Source organism: Macrosteles quadrilineatus, unplaced genomic scaffold (assembly GCF_028750875.1).
Source record: "Macrosteles quadrilineatus isolate MER2022 unplaced genomic scaffold, UCM_ALF_1.0 Scaffold_5__1_contigs__length_97177068, whole genome shotgun sequence".
Lineage (NCBI taxonomy): Eukaryota > Metazoa > Arthropoda > Insecta > Hemiptera > Cicadellidae > Macrosteles > Macrosteles quadrilineatus.
In genome coordinates, this window is record NW_026542598.1 from 17,037,638 (window position 1) to 17,061,492 (window position 23,855).

The following is a 23,855-nucleotide window of genomic DNA, read 5'->3' on the forward strand; positions in this document are numbered from 1 at the left end:
AAGTAGTGATCAATTTCGATTGGACACTCCAATCATCATCAGACCCAATAGGCGAATGACAAGAATCTTGAATGGCGTCCCTACTTATACCCTATTGGCTATATATTGTATAATTAGGGACGCCATTCAAGATTCTTGTCATTCGCCTATTGGGTCTGATGATGATTGGAGTGTTCATTCGAAATCGATCACTACTTACCATGTTTTTTGTATATTTACCGTCTTGTGAGTAACAGTATAAGCGTGTTTGAAGTGTTATAAGACGTTTCTTTTATTTACTTTCCGTATATTTAATAACACGTACAATGCTGATCAAGAAGTTATTTAATTCCAAGTCAAATTATGTGCGTTGTTGATGATGACGATCATTTCCACAAACTTATGGCTTTCTATTCTAATTCTTGCCTTTTTACTGATTTCATGGTTAATTTAAGTGTAACAAACATGCATTTAATATAGTTTGTTGGTACGTTATTCTTTTTACAAAATGAGGTCAGGTAAAATACCGTAAATCTCCTTCAACCAGCTAAAAGCCGAACTAACCGTCGGTGTGTGCTTTCGCCGGATATTAAACACGTAAATGGAAAACGTCACAAAATACATTCCCGAAGAATTCCTAAATCAGACAGGTTTTAGTTGGTAAATCTCATAGTGATGGAATAAGGGACTAGATTAAATCGCATTGAGCAATCTAAAAACAATGAGAAATTTAATCTTTTAAATCCTTTAATATAATTAATAGGATCATAATAAGTCTCGAATACCCTTTAAATATTATAATTAGGTTGTGTTTTGAGGATTTTGCATCTATTTATATTCAATAAAAATATGCAATTGTTCAATTTAAAATGTTTATGTTAAAAATAATAATTACAAAATCGAAACTCATGATATCATGAACAAGAATATAAAAAAAATTTTAAATTTGTTTTAGTTACTATTTTAACCAAGTTTATATTAGATCAATCTACATATTATTACATAAATACAACAATAATCTAGTCTACAATTGTTATATAATACAATTATCATTATGTAATGCACCATTATACAATGCGTTATATACATTTTACATATCTAATAACACTGTTTATATGAAGAACAATTTCATTTGTACCGAATACAAGATCTATAAGTTTAATGACTACTCACCATTAGAGTTGCATTGGTAACAGGGTACTGCATTCAGTATTATGCGTATTATGAAGATACATTACAATATTCATTTTTAAGTTTTGATTTTTCCTTGGAAATGTTGTGTAACTAATAAAAGTCTCTACATTCTGAAAACCTATGTTTGATGTGTAAACGCCGCCATCCCGGATCTTCACAGGGTCAAAATCAGGCTGGTTAGCAAACACATTCAAGGAAAAATTAGTTTCCTTACGTATTTTCACAAAGTTGTGTTGAAATCAGAGAATTCAATAACAAAATAGTGTCTACAAACCAAAATATAATGATTAGTAAGAACGAAAATTGTTACTGTTTTTTTTCTGCTGGGGACCTTAAAGAGAAAACCCACATCTTTCCTGAACACATAATAAAACTAGGTTAGTGTTTGGAGTTGGGATACCAGAACCTTTCCCACGTCCTTAAGCAGAGTAATTCAATCATATTAGGTTTTTAAACTATGTTAGTATAAGAACATTTCTTTGTTGGTCAACATCAAATACTTGGGCGTATAAGAGGCCGCTTCAAGGTACGGGGGTAAATTCGTTAACCAACATTGTATCACAAAAACCTACCATGAACTGATAGCTTTGTTTTGATACAACTGAAATACCATGCCATGGTGGATTTAGTTTTTATGCTGCAGCAAATAGTAACCACCACAAATAGTGTACCAAAGAACTGACTAAAATGAGGTAGATTACAACATCTACTTAAAATGTGACGATCCCTCTGAAATTTAATCTGTACTCTCTAAGTCTCACAACTATTCTGGTAGTCAATCCACCGAGATGACTTGAAGTTTTGTAAATGTGACTATTCTGTAGAAATCGCGTGCCTGTGTCTGGAAACTGGGCTAATCTGTGCAGAAGCACCAGGCTTATCCCTCAGTCTATCGATCTCAAGCAATAGTGACGCCAAGCAGCTGTAGAACAGTTAACTACAACTATTTGAAATTCAAATTCGGGGCGTGTAAGCTTCGACAAGAAATAGTTTCTAATGTTTTTATTTTATATTCCATAAATTAATTCATCAATACTTTAAGACAGCCACGAAAACTTGGTGTGTGTATTGAAGCCAAAATGAATGTATTATTGAGTGAGATGATATGTAGCAGCATTACTGGATATCAGCTGTTTCTTTTGCCGGGGCAATTTATTTAATGCCCAATGATCAGGAACAGCTGCGACCAGTTCAAACCGCCTAACAGGCGAATATCTGGTGACCTTCTCTTTACTATGCCATCCATAATCACTCTGCTACCTGAAAATTCAAGACGTTTACACGCCATATTGATATAGGTCTAGATTTCGGTTTCAGCAAAACATTGAAAGTTAATTACGTTTATTGTTCAAATAATTACTCCTATGGCAGTAAATCTGCAGACTAATCGAATTTCCATTTGCCTGAATTGATAACTAATATTTAAATAACATTTAGGTTAAACGAGTACCTAGGTTTGCTGCTACAGGGAGGCTAATCAAGTTTGTTTTATGTTAATAGCATAAAATAAATAAATTTGCCAAGTTTGATCAAACAAGCAAACTACAACATTTTATTATATACTCCATAAGAATAACATGGAAGTTTAAAATTCACAAATTTTGGAATTTTCTCCGTAACCAATAACCGCACAAAACACTTCATTGTACTAAATTATTTGTCTTTTTAAGGTCTTAAAAATTGTCTAGAGAATAATTGGGAAGTTGTGTGTTTTGATGGTCAAAAATGAGAAAAGCCAATTTTACCTCATTAAACTCCCCGTAAACGTCGTTCCCATCGTCCGATCACGCTAGTTCACGAACTCATCCAAGTTTATTCCACCTTACACCTTCAAAGCAAATTTCATCAAAATGAAAAAGGAAATCGGTCCAGTGGTCAAGTTTTATTATGAAACCTACGGTAATAGGTACTTCCTTATAGGAAAATTCGCTAAGACACAGATACAACGATTCACAGCTTTATTCCTACATGCAGAACACTCTTGGGAAACAATCTCATCGCCTATAATAACACTCGGGGAGATGAGCGTACTTCCTGCTCATATCTTGGCTTCGCAGCCAAATTCTTGGCAAATGACATTTTCAATTTTCTCTAGAATCTTGAAGTGTTATGTAGTTTTACTCTTGACGTTGCAATGTTAAAACCGAGTAATGTGTGTTTCCGATAAATTTTTAACATACACATGTGTTTTAAACTAAGAACGATGTACTTTATATGTTATTAATACCTTGTGTTCATTATAAAAAAGGATCAGCGGTTTTCCACTCAAGAAAAGGTAATGTCGGTCTAATGAATATTAATTCTAACAACGGTCGAAGAACATGTTAATTATTGGGATGGTTGTTTAGAAACACAAAATACAATATAATGTCAAAGGTATAGACAGCAGCCGGTTAAACACAGGCATATTAAGTACCAAATGACCAATTCGTATTCCAGCATGTAGTCCAACATGATGTTAGATAAGTTCAGTTGGTGTTGTGTGTAGGTCGTTGTGTTTTATTTAGCAATGTTTGGCGATTATGGTCGTAGCTGATTTTACACGTTGTTAGTTTTACAAAAGTTATTGAACTACTAATTAACCTATTAGTATTCATTACGATTTTAGTTACTTAGACACATTTTATTGTCTCTAACACATTTTTAGTTTATCTCTCATATATTTTCTTCATGAAGTAATTTATAGTAGTAAAAAATAAACTAATGGATCAAATGGCAAGCTTGCAGAGACAATGTGTATTAAAGAAGCAAATGAGGATGTTAGTCAATGCGTCCCAAGCTAAAGTGATTATGCTGTAAACTAGAGAATTTGTGTTTGCCAAAGATTGTACTTGCCCTGACTTTGTTCACTATTCTAATTTAAATTTTGTTTGAATCAGTTAGATTTGCTGCTTTGACGAAACTAGATTAAGTTTCATATTACATTTACTAACACTTTCATTTAATGAAAAGCCATAAACTAGAACCACAGAGTCACAAGGTTGTACAATCGTTACATTTCCAATACCTGAGTTGGAACAGTTTATCACCCGATCTAAACCAATTGGGACAAAGTCCAAACCGGAACGGTTAGTTCTTGTTCTGCTTTGTCTGCCAATAAGCAACCACAATTATACGATGTAGAGGAATTCGTTTCAGCTTTGCTATGTTTTGAAAATTTTGTCTTTGTTTAAGGCTTTGCATTTGAGAACCGTTGTTATTATTCTTATCATTCGGTTTCTATATAATTAAGCCTCAATCGCGTACCAATCGTTTTTCACCTAACTATAGCCCTACAATATATGCATTGGCTATAAAATCTAATGTTATAACTAATAACACTTTCTGATTAATTTTACAAAATCTTCTTTTAACAATTTATCCCTTAATTTTTATAGCGACAAGACTGTGTGATATGACAAATGAAAACATCCATTCATACCAAAACCAATAAAGATACAAAAAAAAGAAGAAAGGTAAACCAAGGTAGGTAGTCACCTACCTAAAAAAAGGTAACTAAAAAAAAGTAAAGGTAGAAAGTAAAGGTAGCTAAACCACCATTAGTTTATAAAACCTACCTATTCAGAGAATTCTTGACACCTACTAGGCTAAACTATAACTTGCTAGATTTGTTCCAGCTAGTGCTTAAAATCCCGCAGGTGGTTACGTAAGGCACCACCTTAGATGTTGTCAAAACAATAAAAAAAAAAAAAAAAAAAAAAACTATCATCAGACGAAAATTAAAACAAAAAATATTAGATTATTTAACAAAGTATATATAGAAGTGTTTATAAACAACACTCGTGCACATTATCAATAATAGAACTGGCTATAAAAGATAAACTTGTTAATATAGGATACAGATTGCACCTTTTATTTACACTATACTACACATATATCACAACTATAGATGTAGGCTACTTATATCATTTATTTTTGCGTAATCAACAGAAAAAAAAACAATTTAATTACTGTTCATTTTACTTTTCGAATTAAACTCCAATCTAATTATTATCTTTCAACTTTAGCAGGTCGGATACAACCTACTACATAAACAGGTTACCTTTTTAGGTACAAATTCAATGGTACTGATGTTTAAAGTTGTTGTTACACAATTGTTAAAATGAACCCCTGAACAGGTTCACGATACGTATTTTAAGTTTGCTTCCCCGAAAATTATAACACCAGAGGATAGTTTTCGAGTACTTGTCCTTTTTCCTTTTAGTTTTTAGACAAAAGTCTACACACCCATAAGATAATCAATGTTTAATGTCTGGGCGCTCCAACCGCGATTACCAAGCGTTAGCGTTGTCAAACACGCGAAGGGTTTAGAACCGCAATCAACGCCAAAAAGTCTTAGAAGGGCTTGAAATATATAAGGTGTTCACAAGTAAGGGAAAAAATAATAATTAAGTAAAGACAAAATAAAACGAATATCAAGAAGAACATTTTTTAACGACCTAGTTAGCAAAGTTCCTACGTTTCCTTTCAGTATAAAAAAAAATATTTTTAATACTCTTATTGGTAATTTTATTAAATTTGGAATGCAATTTCAGCTAGCTTTACAATATTTGCAAGAAATAACCACCAAGCAATATTTTTTGATTTCAAACTAGCGGTTTTTAAACATTTTTATAACTTAAATTACAGAAATATCTGACTTTATGAAAAAAAATTCAGGAACAATAAAGTTACCATGTTGCTTTATTTAGCATGTAAAGTTCCTATGAAATTACATCAATTTTAAAAAGGTTGAATGAAATTGAAGGAAAATCACGATTTTTTTACAAAGTCCTGACAGCTTGGTCTGTACTACTCATCAGAATTTAACTACTAATTAACCTACTGTATACAAAGTTTTAAACTCACAAATAATATTCTGTAGCATCAGGGACATTATGATGACAGCTAGATCGTTGAAAACGACCAACTGCATCTTTAGGCTGGCCCATTTATTAAAATACATCTATTATATTTGCAATTTTACTGAAATCTGCATTTAAGTAAAAAAGGTAAACATTAATGCATTCGTTCTAAATGTAAAGTCTGGACATTTATTAAGTGTTATACAAAAAAAGTACTTCTAAACCAATAATATTGCTCTTCAACATTGCAAACAGCTTTACAAATAGAGAAGACACAAAATTATAGAGTGAGACTAAACGAATAGGCAGTTAACATACTTTAGTAATTTAAAACTCTCTATTAGAAAAAAATAATGCTTGTATTGTGTGTTAACTTGATAGAATTTTTTTATAAAATATTAACAATGTGTATACAGTGTATAAACTCTTCGCATTTACATTAGTGAATTACAAAAAACTGGTTTTTATCTAAAACATTTCATACCGATGAAGTCATAACAATATCGGCAGGAGCAATTCTTAAAATAAATGTTTAGAGTAGCTCGAGGTCATTTATCTTAAACTTTGTGATGACAAATTACCGGAGACATTTATCAACGTTATAATACAAAGATGTAATGCTAGAGTAAAAAAACAATTCTATGATATATGAGTGTTTTGAGCTATGTTTCATACATTTTCGCAAATAAAATAATGCAATTATACGTTGGATTTGCTTTTGCTTCATTTATTTCTGCATAATGTTACTTTTTGTCATTTCTTAACTCAAATTGTTTTGTTGTGTTGGGAAAAGTGCTAAAAAATTAATTTATTCTGGAAATATTGTTAAAATTGTACATTGAAGCAAAAAAAAGTAGTTTTTTATGGACTTGATAACTAAAATACCTAGGTTCCAGGTACGTCATCTTTCCATTGGTATTTTTTAAGAAAAACTTACGGTTTTCTGGATTTCTAGTCACTCTCCAGTCTCTACTCATATTTGGGTTATAATACGCTCCTATGTGGTGTCCCCTTCTCAAACGGTGGTAAACAAAGTAGGTATTAACATAGAAAATTATATATCTTAAATATTAAAAATTATTTGTAATATTTAAGCCTTTATGGGTTTGGCTACTAAACATAGTATTTACCAATCTGTTATCTTAGAACATTTAACTGACAACAGTTATACATTATACTTTTCCTACAGTTACTATAAAGCGTATAAAAATGGGCTATTTTATATATATATAATATACAGATTAACTTTTAAGATGCAGGACCACAAGTTACTGTAACAAATCAAAACCTAAATGAAATTGTCTAACAAACAAACCAAAACCTAAATGAAGTTGTTTCACAAATTAGCAAATACAAATCTGAATGCAATTTAACAATCCTTATGAATCAAAAGCTGAATACAATTTTTGGTTTTACTGAATAGAACATTTTTCTTATAAATATTTAATCTTTCAAATACTAAACAACACGTGTTACGTTATGAATATTTATCCAAGCGTTGAACGACAAGTAATTGTTAACACGAAACAACAGGTTGATAGGTTAGGTTAAGTCGTTGTATTAACGGTCAAATGGAATTGGCAAATAAACACTGCATCAGCTGATCGATTTAGCTGTGTTGCCAACTTGTTTTCAAGCATACCCGACTTACGTTCCTAATACAATCACAGTTTTTTGTGTTGTTTCGTTGAAATACTAGAGTGTGGGAAACTAAAATGAGTGCGACAAAGTAAAATGTGCGCGGGAAAGCAAGTAAATGAGGGAATTAGATAATTCAAATTCACAGATTTCATATTCGCGCAAATTGCACAAACTCCTAAAAGGATATTATTCGTTATCCATTGTTTGTGGTTCAAAGCAACAAGCTCTGCTCGGGCCTTAATGACCTATGAAATTAGACCTAGCAGACTCCTGGGCCCTAGGTCAAAGTCGACGGCAAGACGTTTTTTGTTGATATTATGACATACGCGCTTTGCCAACCATATCAATTCTCCAGTTAGCTCTGCGGGAAAGTAAAATGAGTGCGACAATTTAAAATGTGTGTGGTAGAGCAAGTAAACGCATGAATCATCTACTTTGCATGTTATAACCTGTGCAAGAAAGCCTACTTTGTTAGGTAACTGTACGGAAAAACCACATTCTTCTGAAATTTTGTCTGTATACAACTAGGCAGTTTACGAGGGGTTGGCTACATGCATACCTTGGCTTTCAATGTCATCTAAATATATGAATGTTTTATTTCCGTACATAAATTCCTCCCCCTCCTACTGCCGTGGCATTCACAACATCTGTTCTTGTTTGGCACCTACAAACTGAACTAAATTCACTTCATTGTTTAGGTCAAAGGATATAACTTTGCACTATTTGTGCATCCCTAAGATGAAAGCCAAGATAACATTGTAGCCACAGTGGTGATAAAAGAACGAGAAGCTTATCAACTTTTAAGTTTTAAAAATTGAGAGAGTGAGTTCTACGAATTACAAGTTCATGATTGTGAAAACACGAATGGATGGATGGGAACATAAAAATAGATGGATTGGCACTCTTTCTGAGAAATGTGTCTCAAAGTTACCCCGCCGAAGTAATCCTTGGCATCTGTAAACAATAACAATGTGTCTGAGCAAGTAAGCTTATTTCATAACTAAGTTTTAAGAGACGGATAGCATTACAGGTAAATATAATAGGTGCAGGGGATTTTTTTCTTCATACTAAACACATATTAAGTAATTAAATCAATTTTGATTATTTTTTTACTTAAAAAAATATGTGTAAATAAGTTACATGGCATTTTCTGTTTTATTTTTCTAATTATTGATCTAAAACAAAAAAATATGATTTACATGCAGTGGTAGGAAAACAAATATTTGTTTTGAATCATATACGCTTATTAATATTCAAATTATGTTTCAGGTTAGTTTAAAGTGCAGCATCGTAAGTATTCAATCACTATATTAACAGATCAATTGAAATTACTGAAGTCAACGTTCTCTTATTAGTCCAGCATTGTTTTAATTAAATGGTGTAAAGTATTGATATAAGTTAAGTCAAATGCTCACTGTAATGAAGGAAAAGTTATTTATAAGTGTTTTACAGTAGGGAAGGAATACTGAAAAATAAAAACATAAGGATATATTTGAGAAATAAGCGGAAAAACTCATAAAAATGTTGAACAGTAAATTGTTTTTATATTGAGACTCAAGCTAATGTTAAACTTTTTGTGGGTTCTCAAATAGTGTTGGAATATGCCTCTCTCTTGTTTTGTGTTACACACATTTAAGTTATTAGGGAATACATCTACTCTCTAGCACTATTACGTTCATAAACGTCTAGTAGTTTGTCACTCCTTAAAAGTTTAAGATGAATGGTCAAAAGCTACTGTGAGATCAAAACAGATCTAGACAAATTTTGTCTTCATCATGTCTTGTCATTACGACTTAAATTGACTTCCCATTTAAGTTAACAATAAATACCCTCATATTTATGACCCAAAAGAAAAATATCATTTAGTGAGTGGGGGGGGGGGGGGATTGAAGTGAAAAAGTCAGTAACCCACAAAATCGGTTACTGTAATAATTTTGTTATGCTATATTTTTTTTTGTTACTTTTAAACATGATTGTCAACATTTTAGTAGAAATAAAAAATATTGTACCAGAACAAATAGTAATAGTGAAGTGAAAATCTGCGTGGTTGTACTAATTATAATTTGGTTTAATTTTTTTTCCAAAAAATATCAAACTTTTTTTGTAAGCAAGGGTAAAGATATGAAAGATAACAAAAATATTCCTTTTTATACCTTCTTACCTAGTTAAATTAAATTGTACCAGAGCTACTTAGTTAAAAAAATGCTTAAGGTTTAAATTAAATACTTTGTATAACTAGGCCTATAGTAGTAGTGTAACACTCAAAAAACAGCAGTCAAAAAACTAGTTACATCCAACGGGCATCTCAGAGCTTATTATCAGAATGTGAATGGCTTGAGGGGTAAATTAAGCAGCATCAAACTATCCATTTCTATGTGTAATTTTGACATTATAATCTTGACAGAAACAAACCTTTCAGATGATGTCTTCGATGCAGAAATATCTCCTGACAATTTTACTATCTACCGGTGTGATCGATCTCCACTAACCAGTTCTAAGTCCTGCAAAGGAGGTGTTTTAGTTGCCATCAAAGATAATATAGCTTCGACTCGCTTGATATCAAATGTAAAAGAAGTGGAACATCTGCTGGTTAAAATTGAACCTTGTAAAGGCACTAGCTGGCTTCTAGTAGCTTGCTATATACCACCACATCAGCACGTCTCCAAGTACAGCAGCTTTCTTTCCTCAGTTGAAGAAGTCATGTCCTCCGGCCAGAATTTTACTGATATCATTATTGTCGGTGACTTCAACATTCCAGGCATTAATTCGGGACCATCCACTGGACAGAGGCCACACTCCATCATCTGGAGTGGTTCTTACTTTGATGGAGCTTTTTTGTCTAAAACAAATTAATCACGTTTTTAATGGAAGAAGCGTCTTATTAGACTTAGTACTCAGCTCTAATATGAACTTCACATTGTCCTTGGAAAACGATTTTCTTTTAAATGTTGAAGAGAGACACCACCCCCCTATATCCATCATTTTGCCTTACAACTCCTCTACAAAACAAGTGACCTCCAAGAAGAAGCAGTATACACACGACCTTAAAAGATGCCGATTAGATGTTGTCCATAGATCTCTTTCTTCTTTAGATTTTTCGTCTGTCTTGAGCACACCTGATCTAAACCAAGCCACTGACGAATTTCTTTCTGTAATTGCTGAGGTTGTCAAGGAAAACTCGCCTTTAAGAAGGGTAGGTTCTTCTCCATTTCCTAGATGGTTCTCCAACGACTTAAAAAATCTAGTGATCACTAAGAAAATCCTTCACAAAAAATATAAGCAACAGCCAACAGCATACAACTACCAATCCTTTGCAAATGCTAGGGCTTCGTGCAAGAGTCTGGCAGTCAGCGAACATAAGAAGTACTTAAGAACAATTGAGCAGGGTATCCCTGGGAATCTCCGTTATTTCTGGAGTCACGTCAACACTCTAAAAAAGTCTTCCACAATACCATCCCGTCTTGTCTACAATAGTTCCATCGCAACTGAAGCTGACGACATGTGCAACCTCTTCAAGAATTTCTTTTCTTCAGTTTTTACAAAGCCAACGGAATCATTTGATGTGTCAACCTTTGGTCACCTTGGAGACTCCCAAACTTTAAGGTTTAGCCCACGTGAAATCTTTGAGAAACTTGAAAAGCTCGATGACACTAAAGGTTGGGGTCCTGATGGCATACCTCCAAGGGTATTGAAACACAACAGGTGTTTACTGGCTCCACCAATCTGTGACATATTTAATGCCTCAATGGACACTGGTATCTTTCCTGATGCATTCAAAAGGGCTTATGTGGTACCGATTCATAAGACTGGTCCAGTTGAAAATGTTGCTAACTATAGGCCAATCTCGATTCTTTCCTCTATATCTAAAGTATTTGAAGACCTTGTCCTTGATCGAATCAAACATAAACTTGCAGGGATTGTATGCTCTCAACAGCATGGTTTTACAACAGGAAGATCAACAGTGTCTAACTTGATTCTTCTCCAAACCCGAGTTCAACAAGCCTTTGCCTCAAACAAACAACTTGATGCTGTTTATTTGGATTTCTCCAAAGCCTTCGATACGGTGGACCACACCCTTCTGCTGCGGAAAATTCAAGACCACGGCTTTGGAAACAAATTCGCCAGTTATCTGTCTGACCGTCGTCTCAATGTCAAGTATGCGTCGGCTCTCTCCTCTGAATTTGTTTCCTCTTCAGGGGTACCCCAGGGATCGTTACTTGGTCCGTATCTCTTCACAGTCTTCATAAATGACCTCCCTGACGCACTTCAGAACGAATCTCTGCTTTTCGCTGACGATGTAAAGATTTTCTCCACTATATCTTCTTTTGATGACTGCCTCCGGATTCAGAGAGATCTGACTAGTCTTGATTGTTGGTGTGTGGACAACAGGATGAATTTGAATATCAAGAAGTGCCAAGTCATTACTTTTCATCGCTGTAAAGTCCCTATAAACTACAATTATTCAGTTCGCAACATAAATATTGACCGAGTGCAGCAAGTTAAGGACCTCGGCATCATCTTGACGCCCTCATTGAACTATCAAGCTCATGTATTGGATTTATGCTGTAGAGCAAACAGAACGCTCGGTTTCATCTTCCGTTTCTCAAAGCAGCTCAGCGGTTCAGAAGCTCTAAAGACCCTTTACTGTGCCTTGGTGAGGCAAACTCTCGAATATGGTTCACCAATATGGAGTCCTCATCAAAAGTTACTAATAAATGAGCTGGAGAAAATTCAACGAAGATTTGTTCGAATGGTGGGCTTCAAGATGGGATTCCCATACCTTCAGGTGCCCATTGACACTATATCCCTGGCACTTGGTCTTCAGTCGCTGGAGGAACGTAGACTCATTGCTGACACGGTCCTGCTGCACAAGATTATCAACGGAAGAGTCGACTGTCCTGACATGCTCCGCCAAATCCATTTCAAGACTCCTTCCAACACAAGGTCGACTGATCTGTTTATCAAGCAACATCACCGCACTAGCTACTCAGCAAACAGCACGATGGTTCGAGTCCAGGGAGCTGGCAACAAAGTGACAAGGCATGTCGACTTTTTTCAAGACAGCGTGACTACACTGAAAAAGAAGATCAATCTCAGTCAGTCCTAATTAAAAATTGTTTTTCTTGTACCATTCAAACAAATACTACTTGTCTGTTAAAAATTTTCACTTTTGTCTTTGCATTTAACTTTAGGTTTGTCGTTGCTCTTTAATCAATTAATTTATATTATTCAATCTATATATTTATCTTTCTCATTTGTTATTGTTGTTAGTGGGTTTGTTGTTATTGTTTCATATTTTTTATTTATTGTTGTTGTTTTAAATTATTTATTATTAGTTTACCTTTGTTATTTGGTCAGTTTTTGTTTTGTTTGGCTAGGTTTGGCATTGTTACTGTTGTTTGTTATTAGATCATTATATATTGTTGATTTATTTCTAATATATAAGCACAACATTTGTATTATCAATTAAGTCATCCTGAGTTTAATGTTTTGTTTTGTATGCTGTAAAATGGAGATGTCCGTTGGAATAAATAAATAAATAAATAAATAAATAAACACTTATCAATAATTGTATATTAAGAGTAAGTTGTACTATAATGATAGAAAGAATTTTATAGTACTTTATGGGTTCGTTAATGATAAAAACTTACTTTTGCAAAATAAAAATCGTATTAGGGAAACCCTAAACATTGCCATTAACAAGAAATTACAGTAAATTTGTACATAAAATATATATATAAACAAAAACTTGACCTTAATTAATATAATATTGTTATTTTGAAATTTTGTAACAAGATGTTTGTAGAATATTCATATACGTCATTGTTACCATTTCTTGGCGTATTGGCATTTTTCAAATAAAAAAAAATTCTCAAATTTGATTTTTAACGTAATAATAATAAGAGTTTTTTAACATAGTTTAATCAAATGGCAATGTAAGAATATTTACTTTCTACAAAACTGCCTCCGGTGTGTCAACATGAGAATGCTGCCAAAAGCGTATTTTTAATCTCAACTGTTGCAAACGGCAATATGTAAACGGTGACATTAATTGCTGTTACCTGTTTGTCTGAGAATGGGACTCGATGTAAGTGTTCTTATTTTCAACATTCCTTACGCACCTGTTACAGTATTTAGTAACATACATGATTATAACTGTTTCTATGGAAACACAAACTCTTTATGTTAAAAGATTTTTACTAATGGGGGGGGGGTATTAATTATAGATGAAAATATTTGTGTACCCATTTTAATTGAATTAACTATTTGATATTGGTTTCAATAAGTAGATATATTACAAACTGTATGGAAATACACTTTGATTATAAGCACTTGGAAATGGATTACCATATCTGATATACAATATCTTCATTGTATTGCATATACCTAGAATTCAATTTACCTAGTTATTTAAGTTCTATGTATAATTTTCGGAATGCCTATAGCAGTCCCCTAATAAATGTAAACTAAGTTTATTATAGTTTAACAAGTAGAAAATCCAGAAAACGAATATAGAGTAGTGTGTAAATTTAAATAGTTTACTTGCAACATTACTTACATTAGTTCTAAAACATTGGTTTTATAAAAACTTTTTAATCAAAAGTGTATAGTCTTTTTTTTATTTACGGCGGCAACCGTTTTCAATATTTTTGTACAAACAAGTTTGCAAATTCTACAAGTACTAAGACATTGTCATTCATGTATATAGGAAGTAATGTAGTAAAACTACATGACATTACAAATTCGTTCATAGTAGTTGGCATTTCACTAAAACATAAATGAAAGCCATTTCAGGAGGTTTTGAATAACAAGAATAAAGAGATAAGTACAAAAAATATATCAACAAAATAATCCCTACAACTGCACACAAAAAACAATCCATGTTGAATAAAATAAAAATATACTAGCTGATATGAAAAAAAGTGACACTAAATGAAAAACGAATATTTAACAAAATAATCTTTTATTGCCAAAAACAAATACTGATACATAATACTTGTGCTAGACATGCATTTATAAATTTAAATATAAATGCATTTAATAAATAACAAAAGGAAATATCGAATGTCAACGGACGGATAACGGATGCATTATTTAACAACAGACAATAATAAATCAAGAAACAAAATAGACTAGAAAAGCCTACCAAGTGATATTACACTTACAGATAATAGAAAAATACAGAAAAAAGTACATACATAGCTTGAGGATATTCAATAAGGAAGTCAAACATAGAAGCGTACTTGAGACGATACAAAAAAATAGTTATTTTTAGACAGGGGAGGGACTAGATTTTAGTATACAATGTGAACCAGTCAGCTACGTTATGCAACCAGCTGATATAAAGCTCAGCACGTTATATAAATCACATGTAATCAGTGAGGAGAAAGGCCAATACAACAGATTTATCCATTCATATTTTATCAAGCATTGTATGTGCTTTAAATAAGGAACGTTGGTTCCTTAAACGAAAATAATTTAAATTTAACGTTCAATATACGGTGCATTTATGACGTTATATTTTGATAATATAATTCAAGCTACGAAATAATGTTTAGAAAGGAGCAAAGTAATTATTGCCTGAGTGTAAGAAATTGACTGTATTTGTTCAAAAAGTCAAATTTTTTGCTTAACACATTTTTTTCTTAGCTTTACTAATTTTTTTACTTTTATTACTTATACATTTTCGAGGTTTGGTTGATAACAACCTAAGAGGGCCTACGTATATAGTAATATATAGCGTATTAACTGTAGTTATCATTTATGTATGACTATATTAGTATATAAGCTGTATATTTACTTATCTTTCATATATTTTTTCCATCATCAAATCACGATATATTCAAAAGGACATGAAAGTCAAAACTGATGATAACACATTTTGTCGCTTGGTCTTACTAAAACAGTAAAAGCGAATAAAATTTTGCCATAAACAAAAGCATCCAACGCCATTGTAGTAAACAACAATCCCGACTGTCAACCCGCTATTCTTCGTATTGCTCGATGTGTTATTGGTTTCCACAAGTTTGGAGGACATCGATGAAAGCTGGACTTATTTTTCAAAGTTAGTCGAAAATATTGTCACTCTCCTCTAAGTTAGTTTGAAGTAGATACTAATGATATACTGTATGACCCCTAGAATATTACAGTATTATATGCACGAAACTGATAAAAATTTATACATTTTTACTTAAACTCAAAGGATATATCAAATAACATCAATTATGAATTTAATTGCATTCTTCTCAACTACAACGGTGCACCTGCATTTTCGATAAGGTTTTGAAATTTTGGTATGCATTTGTCATAAAATAGTATAAGTTACTTTATTTGAGGTTTTAATCGTAAATTAGTATTAAAACAGAGTGTATTTTATGCAGAAGATGCATAATGTATGAAATCTGTTGTTACTACATTGAACAATCAATTAACTCTATTATGAAAGTCACTGGACATTTACCAATGGCAAATTGTAATCTTGTTTCCTGCGATTTCCATATTGGTGCATATTAAGTGAATGGCAATGATTAATTCTATTCTAGTTTATTTTATAAAAATAATGATTATTTAACAGATGATACTGATTATAATTCTTTAATTTGTAAAACATAGGTACCGGTAACTAATTCTGTATCAAACATCACGGACTATATGCATAAAAACAATGTAAGAGTTTTTTTTATATAGCCAAAGAAAATACCTTAGATTGAGATTACAGTAATAAACGGATTAGAAGATGTTATGCAAATTATTAATAAAAAAAATACCACAAAATTCAGCAAAATCGTGGTTATTGGAAAATCCTGCATTAAATTGGATTGGGAAGTAATACTAGGATTGCTTTCAGAACAATAAAACTCAGGTGAGCGGAGCGATCACTTTTTGTGATGTTTTTTCGACCTATATTAGGTAATTTATAAATACCATTAGAAATTGTTTTGAGGGTGTTAACTACTGTAGTGTTTCCTTTGCGAATTTAAATAAATGTCATTCCTATCACAATGTATAAGTACCGATTAAGTATCAATTAAGTTGTATTGTATAAGTACCGGCTGATTATGTTTGAGTACCAGTGAAAACAATATTACGGTAAAGCTTAATAAGGTTCATTAAGTTCTCTAATCCCCATACAAAAACGTAGTAGATAATATTATTGTGATAGTAGTAGTAAATAAATACGTAGAATGGTGAAAACGAATACTGTACATACAATATTATACAGTAGCTAGGATTCTATGTATGCATATAATTATATTGTATTTTATTAAAAAAAAAATGGTTGCATGTTGGGTTGACAGTACATTATTGAGTTAAAGAATTCTCTTGAAAAGTATTTAATAATTCTTTTAACCTAGAAGGACATTCGCAACTTACTTTGACGCGCCGGTGTGGTTGTAGTTTCTCAAAAACCCGCTAGGTAGCAGGCTAAGCTTGCATTGCCACTGCGTCGGTAACATAGATTATTGGTTTGTTATACAGATGGTTATTTCTAAAAGACATTCACAGCGAACCTATTTTTAAATATCGCAACATTCTTTAATCATGAAAAATATTATTACACTACTATTCAAATCTTATGAACTATTGTTTTAAATGGAGTCGTAAAAAATCAATAGTAAAATATGAACAAACTATGACTTGTCGTCCATAAAAATCTGTCAGCTTTTTACATAGGACATGGCAATTCATAAATAAAATATATTTCTAATTAGCTTGAGGTGATTAATCTTGTATATCTTGTTGGGTTGTATTTGTAACTATTTGAGTTACATCACTTATAAAAAGATATATATTTAAATCAAGTCACTTTTAATAAAATAAATGTTTTACCCCAATTGAGATGGATGTTGTAACTAGCTATAGGTTGTACTTCTAAAATATTACATTTAAAATGTTCTTCTTGCAAAATATTATAACAGTCAATTAATATAATTTATTCTACGAAAATAGAAAATATATATCGGCACAACTACTTTTATTAATATTAATTCGCTTAAGAAAATGCATGCAGACATAGTAACATATGATTACAGCTTATGGTATCGTACCGAATAGTTTAAAATATGCTTTAAAATAAATTGCATTAACTCTATTCTACACATCTCAAAGTAGTGATTGAATGACGCACAAAAAAATATCAATCTATTCGTTTATTACAGGTGATCATGTATTTGGTGATGTTAACACTTCCTCCTACTACATAATGGTTCCTTTTCATACCTAATACCTAATCATACCTCATTGGTTTAATCTCTAAAACCAGAAATAGACAGGAAGTTGATTTTACGCAATCCAAATTACAAGTACTGTGATATACTGTTTGACGACAAAAAAACTCCCATTAGCTCATTTTTGGGTATACCTGTTTTCTTGACTTAATGAATTTTAGCTAAAACGCATAGGCCTAGTTGCATAATCATCTATCTAGTGTCATTGGGAATTTATTGTAAATAAGTCTTAATGGTATTTTTTCACCCACTTGAAAACCTAATTTTAACCTTTTATTTTATAAATCCAACAATTTACTTATAATGTATTCTTACACAATACATCGCCTTTCAGTATGCGAAAACATCATGTCTTATTCAAAATGAATTCCCAATAACACTAAACCTTATAGATAACTACGCAACAATGCATATCAGCTGATTAGCAATAAAGTAATGAACACAGGGATACCAACATTTAAACTTGTTTTGTCGTAAAATAAAGTGTCTCGCGGTACTTGTAGTTTCGTTGCGTTAACACCCTGTATTATGTATATAGACCTTTTCCATGTTGAATAGTAGACACATTATTTGTAACAAGTAAAAGGGTTGATTCATATTATACCACTTTAACAGTGCAAAATTGCAATTTTTACCCCTTTATATGATTTAGAGTCTTAAAATATTAAACTGTTGACAATCTAGAGGACGTAAGTAACTCTATATTAAGCTAGCAACAATAAATAAATAATGTCTCCTGAATTTTATTAGACATCTCTACTACTGCTAAAGTCTGATCCTGAGTTTATGTCACACCTGTATTTTTAATAAATAAAACTAAAATTAAAACAAATCAAACAGCCCCAGGGTGTGTTACAGTGCACACATTGTTGATTACTATGAGTGGACGACGAGCAAATAGTGGATGAACGCTTGCATAATGTAAACCATTAATTTAACATTGCTACACAGGTGACCATGTACACACACTCACACGTGCACTCATTACTCACACACTGGCAGGTTACTATGACAACCAACATGATCATTACGTATGGCTTGTAGCTCAGCGGAACATGTAACTTAACATGTTAATTTTGAGATGTGTTATTAAAACTCTCAGAACATTTTCATCACTCTAGAGTATGTTGAAAAGTATTTTAATATTTAATAGAGTTATAATGTTACATTGCATATAAAAAATGCTACGCCCCCAATTATCAGTTGGTATTTTCAGAAATTCTTTATTGGTAAAAAGTAACGCAGTTATTGGTTGCTAAATCTTTGAATAAAAAACTGTTTTAGTTATTTTAAATACCCTTCACATAGTATTACATGTATGCTTCATAATAATGTATTTAAATAGATGATTTTCGTGTGGATATAAAGTCAATGGTATTACTATTGGCTAATATAATTTGTCGTTAGCTAACCAGATTATTTCTTATTGAAATTAGTAATCTGGTTCACTATAAACTGTGAAATGGAACTTGCACTAGATTATGCATTAGTTTATGATCACGTTATGCACTATTGTTTATTTTTGACTGCACTCAAGAAATATTTGACATTTTCTCATTGTAACGTGGGGTTATATTATTATATAACATCAATAATAGGCAATTACCAACGAAAGCTAGAAATACTTAATTTTTTTTTATGAATATTTCTTCAGTTTTACAAATAGAAATATTTATTTTGGACTATACAGGGTGAACAACTTAACTGTGACCCCATTGGTATCTCAGAAACTATTAGATTTAGAGAGCACATTAACAGAGAACTTCAACTAGTTTTTAGTGACGTAAAAAATATGAAATCCAATGTTTTAAAAATGGCCACCATTTTCCAATATGGAGGCTAACCTTAAAATTTCTTATGGAACTCCCATTGTATGATTTGTTTGTTTACCCTGTATATTATACTGTTGTACTCATTAGATAAATATTTAGTGAAAAAGGTCAGATAAAAGGGAAAGAGTATTGTTTCATATCCAATGAGCACTTTAGGTTCTGTGTAGTTTGTCTTAAAGCAAACCAACACCTTCTACTTATATATGCTTTATATGCATATGCTTTTGTATCATGAAGAGTTTCCATAAAAATTAAAGCCACATACAGTTGAATTCTAAATTCATGTTCATGACATTTGTCAAAGTGAGAATCCCAAAAATAACAGTTACTTCACTGAAAACAAAGCATAAACAGCTGCAGGGCTCGTGCTCGTGATCCTTTGGACGCCATGTCCACGAACATCCTTTGAAAGAAACAGAAAAGTAAAAATAACGGGCAGACAAGCAAAAGTGGCGTTTGAAAAAAGTTTATTCAACGAACCAATAAAACTTAGAAATAGACCTATTTTTAGTGTATATAGGCCGAAAATATACTTATTTTAAATATTTATATTTTAAACATATATTTCGAACTTTAATTTAAGAATGGATGCGTATTGGTTATGCTGTAGGAAAATGTACAGTTTTTTCAACTCTTGTTTACAACAATAAGTGATCAACAAGAGATTATAACTGTACTAAATTTGTATATTTAGTAGTTCTGCTTCCATAAATCTATAGAGCTATATTCAGTGATATTGTAAATCTATTATTAAATTAATCTTTGTCATCAAACCTAACGCAGTTACTACAGTTAGTTACAGCCTAATATTGGCTAGCCTTAACATTGAGTACGCTGCTACTCACGTAATTTGGTGATTTCAATCTTATTTCCAACTTATATTTCAAACTAAGCAGTAAAAATAATTAGGCGTAGTTGAGATGCATCATTTCACAATATTTTATATAAGTTGAAACAATATTTTGAAATTTAAAATAGAATATATTTATTGAAACAAACTTTCAGTTATAAATCCATTGAACCATATTAAATTGACTGGTTTGAAATAACGTTTCAATAGAATAGGGTGGAACCCATTGAATTGGAAAGACGACATGGATTGGAATGCGGGTTGAGCTGGATAACTTAATTAAATAATTACTCAAGTCTGTGTGATTGTGGTAGCTTCGGGAACGTAATACCACCATCGCCAAAATCCGTTCATGAATAAACTCCTCTCAATCATTGTTGCTTACACTTGTCAGTTTTTTCGTCTGAAACGATTTTTTTACTGTGCTGATTTTGTGTAAACTGCTTAAAAAAGGAATTTTCTCTGCACTCATGGTTGTAAAATAATTACTAACACTGATTAATATCATTAAATAATAAAGAATATTATACTTTTTTTCTTTATATATATATTATAATGTGAAAAAGAAGAGAGAACACGCCAGTTATTTGAAAGCCAGCAAATGCAAATAAAAGTGCATTTAACACCAAGAAAAATGTCCATAACCAAGCGTTTAATAAGTGTGATTTAATATTTATTTCTATTAATTTATTTGCAAACAATGGTTTGTAATCCAGTAATGATATTTATTGCTATTTAATGATAAATACTTCTGAAAATCCTAACTAAATGTATCCAAGCAATAACATTTCAACTGATCTATCCGGTAAAAAAAAATACAAAAAGTTTTATAAATTGTATTTAAGTAAATTAAACTCATGAATTTAGTTGCATTCAACTTTTACTTAGTTAGAAATTTCCACACACGGTTGGATATCTAACCTTTTGTTATTTTCCTGTCTATTTTTGTAGAATATATTTTTATTTTATAATACCGATAGCTATGCTCTAATGCGCCTAATGTTGATACACGGTTTCAGTGGTTGGACATTAACTTCCTGAAATAGTTATGCTCTGATCGTAGAGGAAATTATAATGACATAGACAACATTGGTTTCAGCACTAGAAAAATCCATTTTGGGCATTTCTCCCAACTGTAATGATACTAGCATAATTAAATATCCATTAGAACTGTTGTTAATGATAAGGAGAAAACAGTCAAAGAACTTTGGGTAGAGTAAATAATATTGTTTTATAATTTTCTAAACCTATAAAACAATTATTTACTCTACCCAAAGTTTTTTTTACTGTATATGCATTTTTTTACTCCATATCCATACCACATGGTGATAAAGCGTACAAGAACTTAAAGCAATTTTCTTCTCTGCATTTATGTACGTAAACGTCCATTGAGTGGTTAAATTGTGTTTAATGATCAGTTGTTATACCCTACATGTTGGACACTTCTCCCTGTAAACTTTTCGTGTATATGTTCCTTTGGAAAAAAATCATCGTATAAACAGTCAAGCTTTGTTTTCTGTCTGTCTGTCCGCATGTGATCTTTTTAAACGTACGTATATATTACTTTTGAACCCTCAAAGAGATTTAATTCAAACTAAATGTCTACGTAATAACAGATATTGTACTAATATTTAACAAAAATATAAACTCTAATTTGTACCAATTAAAAATGCATTATCGAACTTACCTTGCACGAAAAACTATTTTTTAAATACAGGGTGACAATTAAGTCTCAGGACGACTTTATAACTTAAAAACGAAAAACAGTATCACAACCAAATTTGGCATATCGCTTATGTTAAAAGTAAGATACTTGGTGATCGGATGTCACCTATGGGGTCGGTCCATAGGGAGTTTGGAAACGTGAAGCGTTATGATCTGGAGCCAATGGTGCATGGTAGAGAGTAAACTATATTTAAGAGGTACTGAACTTTAAATTATTAAAAAGAAATTAAGCACAACTACGATTGAGCTCATAATTTTTGTTTATGCATGTAATTGTTAACATATGGCATCGCACACATTAGGTCAATGTAATTTTGTATTAAGTAATTTTACTATATAATTCATTATTCTTTTCATTGAACTACATCACCTAGTTTACTCTAACTGAGCCCATATTTATTTCCAAGCCTCGTTGTAATGATACGAATATTTTAATTCATTTTCCTTAAGATTAGGATACGATTAGGTTTGTATGTGTTATTAGGATATACTTTCAAACAATCAATTCTAATTTTCTTTTATAACCTAAAGGTAAATCTATCCATTATAATTTCTCTCGGTTCTTAACTGAAAATAATGAAGCCACTAGAGCAGCAGTCTTGGTAAAATTAATTATTTTTGTCAGTGATTTGTTACTGTGGCCACAGTTCAATTGGCAATTTGGGTCGTTCCGTTGTTTCCTACTCTATAACCACTCACTCTTTAAGTAGCAATTATATGGTGAAGTGCGGCAAGATGGGGGCTTGTTTCTGTTTTAAATCATTAGGAATAAATCTATATTAAGAGTTTAATATCAATATTTAATTAAAATAAAACAATAACGAGCCGGAACTATTGTACCTAAATTGTCTAGGATCGAAACCGTATGAAGCAGAATAATAAGAATTTTTACGTAATTCTTTACCTACTCACTATAAGTCCGAGCCTGTTTAGATTTTGAATCTTACTCGTTCGTGTTCATGGGTAAAGTTAAAAATTATAGATTTACGTAATGTCTATACAATAATAATCATGTACTTACACGCTATATACTACAAACAAGCATTTGTGACTTTCGTAATCAATGGTATTGTTAAACAATTTCTAAGTTAGTTATGGAAATCACTCTTTCAAAGACTATCTTACTGGATAAGACGCTTAACAACTTACCCCTGCTTCAAACACAGAGGCGTCAAGGTAAGTTCCAACTTAGAGATAACATTGTCCTGAACACACAGTGGCAAGTTTCTAGCAGTAGATGTTTGATCATGCAGTATAAAATAAGTTTACAACTGTCGCATTGTTACCTCTTACTTAAACTGTCCTTTTAGTGAATAATAAAAAAATTAACACGCTTTCAAATTGATTCTTCATACTAAAATCCCCATGTTTAATATCCTAATCTATACTCCACTCATGGGTAACGATTTTAGGGCCAAATAGTTTACAGTATGGCATTCACTTATAGATATCCATCTGGAATCTATTGGTGGTATAAAACATTCAAAGTGAGGTTGAGCTTGTTAAAAAAAGCTAAGCCCAAACTCCTATACAGTTGACTATGAAATTGAACGGAACCATT

At 31.9% G+C, this 23,855-nt stretch overlaps 1 protein-coding gene across 4 annotated transcripts in view; it reads left to right on the plus strand.

The window, feature by feature from the left end:
• LOC128994290 (cAMP-specific 3',5'-cyclic phosphodiesterase) overlaps window positions 1-23,855 on the plus strand; it is a 721,667-nt gene that overhangs the window by 274,939 nt on the left and 422,873 nt on the right. The window lies entirely within an intron of this gene.